This window comes from Passer montanus, unplaced genomic scaffold, assembly GCF_014805655.1.
Source record: "Passer montanus isolate IOZ18808 unplaced genomic scaffold, ASM1480565v1 scaffold93, whole genome shotgun sequence".
NCBI classification, from domain to species: domain Eukaryota; kingdom Metazoa; phylum Chordata; class Aves; order Passeriformes; family Passeridae; genus Passer; species Passer montanus.
In genome coordinates, this window is record NW_024374701.1 from 2328505 (window position 1) to 2341361 (window position 12857).

The following is a 12857-nucleotide window of genomic DNA, read 5'->3' on the forward strand; positions in this document are numbered from 1 at the left end:
CTGCATTTGCCAGCATGAAGAACCCCATACTTTCTACCTAGTGCCATTGGAGATAATTCCTTATCAAAATTGGCATTGGGGCACCATGTTACCAGTGAGTGGTGAGACAGACAGTGATTTGGCTTATGAGATGATGTGAGGCTAGCAGAAAGAGGATAATCCCCGGTAGTCTTTATCAGAAGCCCTGACCAAAAGGGACTGCGACCTCACTGTGAGCTCCAGGGGAAGGGGAGCGAGGAGGATGCTGTGGGGTGGTGGCAGTCAGAGGCAAGTGGCAGCAAGTCAGCTGGTCCTGCTGTTCCAGATGGGAAGAGGGTAACTGTGCCCTGTAGAGAGCTTTGCCTGCTGCATTTGATTTGACCTGGCTAAGAAAGAGAAGGCCCTGCTGGCTCCAGCTGCATCCTGGCAGCTGCCACTCCTGCTCTTTGCTGCCAGGAGAAGCATCCTTTCCTTGGAGAGCTTGCCTAGAAATAAGTGAATCTTGACCACATGGCAAAAGCTGAGATGTCTCCATGGCTGTAGTCCTCCCTTATCCCTTGCACTGTGCCTCTTCCTCATGTTCTGGGGTAAGAGCTCCCTGGTTCTGTTCAATGAGCCCCTCATGCTGCAGCCTGCACAAGCATGTCACCTTTTGCCAAGGAACTTACCTGGCACAAGAAATAGTATCTCTGTTCCTCCTGCCCCTCCATTCCTGCACCAGAGGAAAGTAAGGCTCTTCAGTGTCCTTTTTCCAATACTAATTGAACGCTCTGTGAGGACTCACTCATGAGGGTCTCTACTCTCTCTTCAATGAGTATGTAGTCTGATTGCTATCCTATATGTTCCCAGTGCAGTGACTAGTTCTTTCCACATTCTCCTTCCTTCTTTCCCAAGTGCTGGCTGCCTGACTAGCATGTCTTGGCAACACCAGTCCTCACTCAAGCTGGTAACTCATCCTTTAGGGTCTGTAGCCAGTGCCGCCAGTGCCTCCAGGCAGGCAGGGGAAGGGGCTGGTGCTTCTTCTGGCATGGGGCTTGGTGGGTGAATATCACCCCAGGGAGTGAGAGCCCACTGGAATGGAGCATCGTCACAGAGGAGACACAAAGGTGAGGCTGCTGGATGAAGACTGAACTGCATCCCAGCCACACTGGGGTCATCCAAACCAGTCTGACCAGCACAAGATCCTGTTCTACTACATACACCAGATGCTGGGATCATCTTCATCCAAAAACCTTCTGGCAGAGCTGGGGACCCCTGAGGCAAGAGGCAAGGGTAGTCGGTCAGGCCACGCTAGTGGGTGTACTTCTTGCTGTGTCCAGCTCTCCCATGAGACCTCCACTGTCCCAGAACATGCTGTTTTAATGACTCTATTCCTGTTCTTGGGGTGGGGAGGAAAAGGTGGGGGCTCAGCAAATAATTTAACCATATCCTGCACCAAATAACTTCACATGTCAATAACACTGGCTCACCTGCATTTCCATTCTCTGTTGTATCCCTGCCCAGAGAGGCTGTTTCCCCCTGGTTCCAGCCTGCCCTGTGTGATCCCTGTCTGTCAAGAGGTTGCTGGCGTTCCTAGCCATGTCTCTTCACCTTCAAACAGGGTTCAGCACTTCTCCCTCTCCACACAATGCATCTTTAGGATTAATTTCCACTGCTGATGGGTTTGTTGACTGGACTGCTTCTGGGAGGATGCTACCTTCAGTGAGCTTGGGGTGGTATCACCATGGGGATGAGCTGGAGCTTGGGGCTGTGCTCCGGTTCTGTTTCCCCTTTGCACCATCTATAGTAGCTGTTTTCTTGGAATGTTACACAAAGCCAGGCTTCTCTCTGTACTACTTGACATTTTTTATCCTGCATCATCTCAGGAGAGATTGGGGCACTCTTCTAAGTCTGAAGAGGAAGGGAAAGGACTGCAGGCAGCCTGAGAGCCAAGAGGTTTGACCAGCTGACCCTGACACCTGTGAAGATGTCTCTCAGTCCCTGGCCATGCTGGTCCCACCACCCAATCACACAGGGTTGCCCACAGCACCATAACATCCCACACTGTGAGCACACAACCTATTGTGTGCATGTGTAAATACATATTTGTGCTGCTTGTTTCCAAAACCCCTCTTGTTCTGTTCCCAAAGAGCCTGGACTGACAATGTCAGGAAAGCCTCTGTCCCCCTGGCTTTGTTTGACCGTGCTTGTTTGGAGGAAAGATCCCTGGAGAGGAGCTCACTGCTGCTGCGTGCCCCGACACAGAGAGTGGGCCCCAGTTCTGAGCAGGGAGGACACCCTGCAGGCTCTGTTCCCCCACAGAGCCCAACCCAGCATCATCTCTGACCCTGGACAAAAGGAAGCAAGGAGCAGTGCCCATGCCTGGCTCGCTTGGAGATGGTTCTTTCTGAAGTGGTCAGGTGCCCTCCCTGCACAAACACAGGCCTAAGTCCAACACCACCAAAGTACACTAACAGCTGGAGGCAGCCCTTGCCCCAGAACAGGTTTTGGGGACTTTGCCTTTTGATACCATGGAGATGGGATTTCATGCCCTGCCAGCAGAGAAGCTCAGGTCTCCCCATTCTGCCCACCCACCCTACTTGCTCTGCCCATTCTGCAGGTCATCACAGAATCATAGAATCATAGAAATATTCAGGTTAGAAGGGACCTTACAAATAGTTTCATTCCACCTCCCCACAACAGGCAGGGATGCCACACACTAGATCAGGTCCCACTCTTCTCTCTCTGAAATAGTGTTATCCATAGTGGTGACCAGAAAGAAGGTTGTTTTGGGGAAAAAAAAATATTTACAGAGCCCAAGTCCTACCTTCCACGTCACCGTTACTGGAGATAAGGTTTGGACACCGTGAAGTGTCCATCAAAACTAGCTCTCACCAGCCAATTCAGTCCCACCTCCTCCACGTGCTGTTTTGTGTTGGGTTTGCACACACTCTGGTGAGCTCTGACTGAGCTCAATAGGCAGGAGGAGTTACATAAAGCAATTTAATTAGTCATTTGTGCAAGCCAGAACTACTTCTTCAATTGGGCAGGTACCCCATGAACTGACTTTTGACCCATTGTGGCAGCACAACCACCCATGGCTGAACAGTTACATAGGCACAGGGTGGGTGCACCATGCTGGCTCTAAAAACTCTCAGCAGAAAATAGTTGCAATAGCCCCAGTTACAAATCCCTGATCTTCCATAATCAGAGAATAGGGTTAAATGTGCCTAATAAGCTCATTCTAAAGTGCCATTACTACTCTAATAATAGCTGATAAACTAGTCTTTTGTGGGACAACAAACATTTCTGTTATTCCCCAAGCCCAGCTTGGGGATAGGATAAATAAAGCTAGCTCTTGTTTTAAAGCAGGAGGTCATGCTTCCTCTTAGGATAAAGGCACTGCTACCCCTTTCCCTGGTTTACAAGCTTAAAGGAGCAAAATTGAGTGATACAAAATGTCAGAGAAAATTAGATTTTCGAGCAGGAACAGTTAAAGACAAGTCAGACAGACTGGCACTGAGCTCCCTCCACATGTGTGTTTAGCAGATAATTTGTTATCATCCCAGTTCAAAGTTAACCTGCTGGAAAGCTGCTGTGGGAGAGTTGGCTGATCTGCAGTGTTTCAGACGTCCATGTTTCAGTTGGGTGCAAACAAAAAAAAATTTAAAAGCTTGTTTTTGATTAAGCCTGTTGCTGACGGATACAAATACTTACTTTCTAGGTGGAAGTTCATTAGGGCACAAGCACCAAATGTGATTAATCACACAGTGCCCAGTGCCATGGCTTGGGTGGTGGCAGCTCTCAATGCTGCCCTGTGATTTTCACTTCCCTGTCCTGAGCTGGAGGGACGAGGGAGGAGGAGGATGACAGAGTTTCCTTACACCCTCTGTCTTTGGGGATTCAGGTACTAGCCCGGGTGAGCCAAAGTCTCAGACCCCTGCACCTGCCACCCTCCTCTCTGAGCAGCACCGTGAGTCCCCCTGAGTCCCCATTTGGCTCCAAATGCCCCAGTGCAGGGATTCAGGGACTCCTTCAGCTCTACCTTGTTGGGCCTGTGGCAGGAAGCTGTGGTCAAGGCTGTCTGCCTGCCCCAGCTCATCTGCTATTCTTACCTTGCGGGGGTGAGCTGTGTTTTCACTGTCTCAGAGATGGGATTTGCCTGTTATGCTTTGGAAAAGCAGCCAACTGTGGTGCAGGGAGCGGGAGGGAAGGCACGTGGTCTGGGCTCACAACAGATATTTGTTGTAGGGCTAGCAGCAGCTGCAGACCTCGCTTCCAGGTCTCCTGGAGCATCCCAGCCCCCTTTGCCTTGTGAAATGCCCTGATCATGCTCCCCTAGGATGCCCAGAATGCCCAGGATGATAAAGTCTCCCAGGATGCAGAATTTCCCTCTAAGTGTCTGAGCTCTGTTAGAACCAGCCCAGCACCTCTGCAGCCTTCCAATCTGCATGGCTGCCTCTTGCCTCTGCCCCAGGAGCTCATGCTGGGGGCAAGAACTTCAGCCCCAGCACTGCCAGGGCAGGAATGGCCATGCTGCCACCTGCCAGTGTTCCCTCCTGCACCTGGGGGCTCAGCTCTCTGCCACAAAGCCATGGCACCCTGTCCCAGCCTCTTGTGTGTCTTGGAAAATCCCAGGTCCCAGCCGTCACCAGCCACCCTTGACTAAATAAGCCCTCCTCTGCAGTCTGTTCTCAGATTGAGTCTCAGCAAACGTTCATGCCAGGCAGGTCCTCATGTGTCACCAGCCATGGGCCCAATAGGGCTGCACGTGCACATGGCTGTGTAATGCCATAACGAGATTACACTGCGACATGACTGTTGTGAAATAATCCACAGTATCATTCAGTAAATCCCAGGATCCAATTACCTTTCCACATGACACCCCTTCCTGGGCATGGGGAGGCCAAGAGGCTGCAGCCTAGTGCCCTGCCCTTCCAACAGCCTCCTGCTCAGCTCCTCCACCCCCCTGCACCTCTCTGCGTCCTTGTCATTTAGGATTATCAAAGTTTGTGTTTCTCTGCAGGAGCCCTGACCCTCTGCCAGGCTCTGCTGCATTTTCACACACGCCTGTTCGCTCCCCAGCACCGCACTGCCCCCCCGCCCAGCCAGCCCCAGCTGCCTCCCCAGCCCAGCAGCACCCGTCCCGGCTGAGCTGCTGCTCAGCTGGCTCAGGCAGCGATCCCAGCCTGCCTGGAGTGGGGCAAAGGGCCAGTCTGGCTGGTCGCGGGCCCACAGTATGCGGGAGTGCTGGGCACACTGCGGTGTTGAACCCAGAGAGCTCCGGCGTGCACCCTGCCTTCCACAGCAGCAGCATTGTTTGCAAACATTGTTGTTCCAGGTCATTTTCCTTGTCCTGGCAGAGCTGCTCCCGAGAGCCAGAAGATCCCTTTCTGTGAGAATAAAGCCCGGGGCACAGGTACAGCCACACTCGGCGGCCCAGCAGCAGTGCCAGGGCACGCACGATGCCCTGCGGCTGGCTCGGCGTGCTCCTGGCCCTGGCAGGTGTTCAGACACCAGCGCTGTTGCCAGGTCAGGCAGGGAGTGTGGCCAGCTGCAAATTTCAGCTTCACTTTTGGAGCCTTTGAATCACTGGCCAGCTGCCAGGGTTGTTATTTGTTAGTCTAAGTATTTTTTTCCCAAGTGAATTTCAAGCTGGTCAGAGGAGCCAGGATGAGGAACTTGGCAGAGGGGCCTTCGGTATCCTCAATGCAGGGGGAGTGGGAGTGCGGGCAGGATACTGCGGAGTGTTCTGCCCTGCCCAAGAGACCCCAGACAGCAGGACAGCGGGCTGCCTCAGTGCTGGCAGAGCCTTCACACCAGGAAATCTTTAGTTTCACTTCTCTCAAGGGGGAACTCAGACAAAACACACACAGGGTGGAATCCATGGACCAGCCTGCTTAGTACAGAGTCTGCACCTCTGTACATCCTTAATGCTACATGGGTCTTGGTGAGGTTTCAGAAGCTGTGGCCCCAGGTGTGGATCCCTGAGGTGAGCAGGGGATTAATATCATCCATTTCTGTCTCAAGAAAACCAGAATCCCACCTGAGCCAGAGCTGAGGCCATACTGAGGTTGGGGCTGTGTCCCATCTGGATATCAGAGGCCAGGAACTCTAACTCTGGCCCTGCTCTCTACCGCTATGCTGTCCACCCACTCTCTGGTGTGGGGGGAGCTGCACTGAGCTGCTGTTTTGTGCTTGGCCAGCTTGCATTTGCTGAGCCCGGGTTGCAGGCAGCTTGCTGTAAAAGGCACCTGGCTCCCACACCTATTCATGTGAAGTTTTGGGCAGAGTTTACAGGGAGCTCATACTTATTGCGGTGGCCCTGGGTTCCAGGGAGAGCCACCACTGTGAGCTGTCCCAGTGGTAACAGCCCTGGCTTCCAAGGCTGTGTGAGGAGAGACAGGAAACAAAACAAAACAGGGGCAATTTGCAGGAGAAGAAATTGCTTTTCTACCCTGGAAACCTGAGTCTCTGGCTTCCAGAGATTGGGAAACCAAGACTTTGGGAGGGAAGGGCTGGCAGGTCCTTGGGAGAGCAGAGAGCCATGGGGCAGGGAGCTGTGAGACAGGAAACTGTGGGGCAGAGAGCCTTGGGGACTGGGATGAGACTGCGGCCCGAGGGAAGTGCCAGCAGGAGGGAGCTTGCTGGGATCTGGCAGGGACAGCGCACAGGCAATTAGAGCGTGTCCTGTCATTCCCCCCACACTTCCCATCTTCCCATCACCTTTCCAGCCATTGTTTGGCAGCCCTGGGGCTGAGGCACAGCATGGAGAGAGGCTGTCTTTTCTCCCTTCCAGGCAAAGCCATTTCTGTTACATTGCCTCATTCTCCTGACATTACTGTAATGGATTTTGTAAGACACCTTTCTGCCAAATTGTCTGTGCCTTTCCTGTGGCTCAGCAGTGGCCACTTGCTGGCCACTGCAGCCACATCAACCTGTCTCTTCCAAAGGCAATCCCAGCTCACCTGACGGCAGATTGAAAGGCTGTTCCTGCCAATAGAGTGGGAAAATGTCAGTGCCCACCCAGTACATGGCACAGTGGCCTGCAGCTCTGTGCTGGGGGGACATTCCAGAACCCTGGAGATCCCTCTGTGTGCAGGGACCCTGCTGACATTTCCCAGCACAGAGCTGGCAGCCCATGAAGCTTCACAAATAGCACAGGGGGCATGTGGGAGCCCCCAGCGCCACAGCTGCAAGTCCCACACGAGCCTGAAAGATTAATGACCTTTTTTCAGTGTTTGCTTTAGGCAGACGCTCGTGCTCCAGGGCTTTGCTCAGATAACAGTCGGTATGAGAATAAGCTCCCCTGGTGAGGTGCAATTTAGAGAACTTGAATAGGGGCTACAAAACTAGCTGCAAATAAAGAGATTAAGATCAGTATTTGTCCTTTTCTTTTCCTTTTTCCTTCCTAATGGAGCAAAAATATTCCTGTTTATTGCTATAAACCCTTGGGGGCTGTGTGGTAAACTCCCAGTGGGAATTACTGTCTCAAGAGATCAGAGATCCTGAGAACATCCCCTTGCCAAATTTACAGTTATCATTAGTTTTAATTAGCCTTGTTTATCTCTCCCTGCAGTGGTATTTGGGGAACTAGCTCAGGTCAAACACGGGGCAGTTCCCTTATTGTTACCAGATATCCAAAAATCTCCCTTCAGCCCACACCAAACTGTCACAATGTGGACACCTTCTTCAGGCTTCTCCTGCAGCCTGGCTCTGGGCTCCTGCACGTCTGTGAGGAGGAGTAAATGGGAAAAGGCCAGGAGAGGAGGAGACCCTCTTATCCCACTCCCCGCAGAGCCCCCGCAGCCCTCAGCCACCCCAGCTGCTCAGCTGCAACGCCTGTGCACTCACACCCTCCCTGCTCTGTATTCTTCCTAAAAAATATAAAGCATCACTGTCCTATTAATTATGTGAGTTCTGGAGCAGTATTTTTCCCAGAGTCACCTACTGGTTCACGTATTCGTTTTCCAGGCAGCTTAGCCAGTAGCCTGGCAACATGGTGACCTTATGCTCTGCTCAGCTTTGAGCATTTTATTAGCCACACTGGACTCTCTCCACTGCTCCATATTGCTGAGCCCCTCATTAGTACAATTAATAAGCCGCTGCTGTCAATTCAATCAAATGCCAGGCTCGACAGCAGGAGAAAGCTTTGGCAGATCAAGTAGGGGAGATTCTGGGTAGCACTGGGAAATTGTAGGAAACCTTTCATCTCCCCCAAGGAGCTGAACAAGAATGGAATTGTGGGATTGGGATTCTCTCAGGTCATGTTTATTTATCGCTGGCTCGTTAGTATAATAAATCAGGTCCCCTGTCACTTTGAATGAACTCATAGGTTTGCTGGAAGGAACTTGGCAGAACACCTTGATATTATTAGTGACGGCGTGGACAAAGCCCCCTGAAAGGCGATGCCCTGGCCGGGGTGTGCAGGCACCTCACACGCACCCACTCAACCCCACACCCCACCAGGGACTGGCACGGTCATGCCAGGGGACTGGGATTGTCTTGGGACACACCACACAGCATGTCCCAGGTACTCAATAGTCACAGGAATGGATGATTCTCCCTGCTCTTGTGCTTGTTCAGGAAACGTGCATGGTGGGAGACATCCCTGTCTTGGCTCGATGTGTGTTGCCAGTGCGGAGCACTGGGCAGACAGTGTGGGTGACATTCTGCACTGACACTCACGTGGATCAGTCACACATGACAGTGCTTTGCCTTTCACACCTCTCTGTGTCCTGCCAGACTTTGTCCTGGCTCTGACGTCGGTGTGCTCTTTGGATCCCATGCTGGCTCCAGGAGCTCCTGCCACAGCAGTGCTGGGAGCTGCTGCAGCTGCAGGGCAGACGGGTGGCAGGCAAAGGCCTCATGCTCACACTGGTGCTCACGTGCTGCACCAGTGTGGCTGTGGCTCCTGAGCCTGATCCCTGTGTCCTCTGAGTGGGACCTACCAGCAGCAAGAGACCAGGAGGTGGCTTTCGCATTTCACCTCTCCCTGAAGTGGGCACATCCAGTGGTCTACCAGAGATGCTGGAGAGGTCACAGTCTCCTTGCCTTGATCTGTTGCTTTTCCACACCAGAGAAGGGGATGTGCAGGTTGGTTCCCACTTTGGAAATAATATTGAGTGACAACAAGGAAGACCTGTGATTGGTGTCATAGTCTGAGTACCCCAATAGAGCAGCATCACAAGTGTATGTCCCAAAACCCTTCCTTAAATAAGTTCCCCAGGAAATCCTTTGATCTGGTCTGATGGTGAGAACATAAATTTGAGTATAGCTTAAAGGTTACAAAATAACCGTTCTGTTTTATTGTTTAATATAAAATGGTGTTTAATCTCCTTGATGTGATAAATATTGAACTGTTCCTAATTTTCTTTTCATAGGCCTTCTCTATGAAGATCTTCACCTTTCGCAGAATTCTATCATTCTTGAACTGGACCTGCACTACCTTTGAAATGCAGGGATTCCCAAATCAACTGTGTGCTGTTGAAGCATGCCCCATCTCCATCCCACCCTGCTCCTATTCCATAAGAGCCTGGGAAGTTCCTGGGGCCATGCTCCCGCTCATTATCTCTCTTGACTCCGGCTGACCTATAAATGTTAAAGGAAACAAAACAAACTGCTGGGAGGGAGAGGAAGGGCTGTAGGTGTTGGCCGCATGTCAGTGGAGCCAAGCCAGATTCCAGCTGAAGATGCTATTGTGTTGCAGTGATTTCCCTGGAAAAACAGGCCTGGAGATCTCCTTACTGTTCCTGGGAAGCATTTGATGACCAGGAGGGTGTGGATTCGGGGCACCCGGAAGGCTGTGGGGGTGTTGGGGGCTTCTGACAATGTTGTGAATGTGTCCAGGGGAGGGAGCCGTGCCACCAGCCCCCTGGCACTCATCCCTTCCTCCCAAGAAGTGCATTGGCCACGGGCATACTGGGGCCATGGGCAGACACTGACAGGATCACCAATTTGCATCCCATCCCTCAGGGCTCTGGGATGGTGCAGACACCCTGGGAATGGACTGGAGGAGACAGGAACATTCCAAGAACCCCAGCCAGAGCTCAGCCATCTCTGTGCCATGAGGAGGGTCTGTGGGTGATGGAGTTCTCCGCACAGTGCCAGCCCTCTCCAAAGCTTCACAGGCAAATCACTTCAATCTTTTTAAATGTCTGGCTTAAACCACCACCCGAGCATCCCATGCATCCCCAGTCACTGCCCACACTCAGCATGGTACATGGAAAGCTGTCTGGGGACACAATGCTGTCCCTCTCCTGCACCACAGGAAAACCTCCTGCATCCGCCACCCCTGGACAGTCCATAAATGCCCCCTCCCTCCTTATCTTTCCCTAAGCAGCAGGGGTCTTGGCATCTCCTTAGCCCCTGTTTCCTCTTCCAGCTCCTGTTGACACACTGGCCCTGGGAGAACAATGGGGCTGAGGGCAGCAGAGAGACAACCTGTCTGTTCCTCTGGCTGTCCACTCATTTTCCTGGGCACAGCTGGGCCACAGGGACCTGTGGCACAGCTGATGAGGTGGCAGCACCAGGGAGAAGCTGGGGCAGGGTGACCCCACAGGGGGGCCACAGCCTGAGCAGTCTGGCGCTGCCCCATCCCAGCACCGCAGCACCGGGCATCCCACAGGGTAAGGCCACCCTGCACTGCCTGGATGCTGGTGGAGATGTCCCAGTGAGGAAGGGGATGCAGAGGTACCTCTGTGCTGATGAGAACAGGGCTGAGAGGGCAACAGGGGCAGATAGAAAAGTGTCTGGTCACAGATTTGGGGGAGAGAAGTGTTTTTATTGTGAGTTATTGGCCAGGCTGGCATCCTCTGTCTTCCGGCAGTGTCATTGGCACAAAGATATTAAATAAAGAGCTCGTTTCAGGCCGTGCTTGTCAAGGCCAGCAGGTTAAAAAACTTCCCTGAATTTCCAGCCTGCGAGGAGCAGGGAGGTAAGCTCAGCCTTATCTGGAGGGAGTGCTGGTCAGGAAGAAAACTCTGTGCTCCTGAGGAGCAGCTGTCCGCCCAGCCGGAGGTGCGGCAGATACCGCTCAGCCAAGGTCAGAGTCCGGCTCCGAACCAGCGGCAGCGACAGTCCCGAGGGCGGCGTGGAGGGAGCAGACGCGAGGGGCTGGGAGCCCAGCACCTGCCAGCACCTCTGGCAGGCACCGCACCTCTCAGCAGCCTCCGGCACCCCCAGCCCGCAGAGCTGGGCTCAGCACCCCGAGGCCACCCAGGCTCTCTGCTGGGGCTCGTGTGCCATCCAGTGGCGAAGGCTCAGCTCCAGCACAGTGTGAGCCTTCCCACGCTGCCGCTCAGCGCCGCGAAGGAGTGAACCATGCTGGGCTGGAGCCTGGAGAGCATGTCGCTGTGGAGGCTGCAGACAGCAGCGGGATGCGCTGAGTCTCCACTGCCACCCAGACGGGGAGGCATGCCCGGGCCAACGATGCTCCTGGCAGGGGCGGGAGGCTCCTGCTGCTGTAGCAGGATCCCAGCTTCCCCTGAAATGCTCAGGGAAGCAGTCCAGGTGCTGGGAGGGGACAGTGGCCCGAGGGGGATGAGCCGGGCTGGGCTGCAGCAAAGCCTCCTGCACCTTCCCGAGGGATCCAGGATCGACCTGTGCTGGGGAGTAGGGAGACTCCTCATCTCAGGTAGATGCTTAAGTCCTTCCATGGCAAGCCCCTGACCACTCCATCTGTCTTGTTCCAGGCAGGAGCAGTAAAGGGATCGAGGGCCTCCTCCATTTTAAACCACAGTGACACTGATGGCTGGGCTGGAATTGCCTCCAGCAGGGCTGTTCCAGCTGTACCCTCAGGCGTGCCACAGCTACCTGCTCTGCAAGGGCTCGTGCCCACTCTAGCGTGGTCAGCAGGACTGGGCTTTGAAACACCTGTGGCAGTCCTAGGCACACAGGAGGTGATCTGCGTACAGCACTAGCTCTGCCCCAAACGGATTCCAGAGGCATCGTCCCAGAGGACCCTCAGAGGGATGTCACATCTAAATGGATACTGTGGACAGCTGCGAAGATCTTGGAGCTGTGCTGGACTGGGACTGGCAGAGGGAGCAGGAGAGAGAGTTTTAAGGGAATTGCCTGAGGAGGCAGGGCCCCCAGCAGTGGCAGTTGTAGCTTGGTGAATCACAGCAGGCTCCCTTCTGCTCCAAGATGAAAGGAGCAGCTCAGCAATTAAGACTGGCTTCTATTAATATGCAAATTTCTGCTGCCATGGCGATAATCTTATAAATGCAAATTGCACTGGGAACTATTGTTGGAGAGAGACCTGTGCTGGGCCCTGGATTTTGTCTAAGCAGATTCTCCTAATTGAGTTCTCCTGAGCCTGTGGCAGCCGGGGGCAGCACTGCCAGTGCCCCCCCAGGATGCAGACAGCAGATTCCCACCTGGCATCTTCCCTGTCCTTGCTCAGCCCTTTTTGCACAGGTCATAAAGAACATCCTGAGCTGGAAGGGACTCACAAGGATCATCGGGTCCAACTCCAAGCCCTGAACAGGACACCCCAAAATCCCACCCTCTGCCTGAGAGCATTGTCCAAACACTCCTTGAGCTCTGGCAGCCTTGGGGCCATGACCATTCCCTGGAGAGCCTGTTCAGTGACCAACCAGCCTCTGGAAGAAAGGGGCACACAGTACTGGGCACACGGCCAGTGGTTTGTCTGTGCCCAGGTGCTGGTAGCCAGGCCGGGCGCTGGCGCTGCTGGTGTGATCCAGGTGAAGCCCTGCAGGTCTGTTTGCCCTCAGGCTGGCTGTGGGAGCACAGAGCCAGGCCATGGTGCCAGTGGAGCCGCACAGCCTTGGGGACACCTGTGAGGTGCCTGCGAGGGGACACCTCAGCACAGGCGCGCTGCACCCACAGCCCCGAGGGAGCGTGACACCCTCGCGGCAGCACCTAGTTCGTGAGGA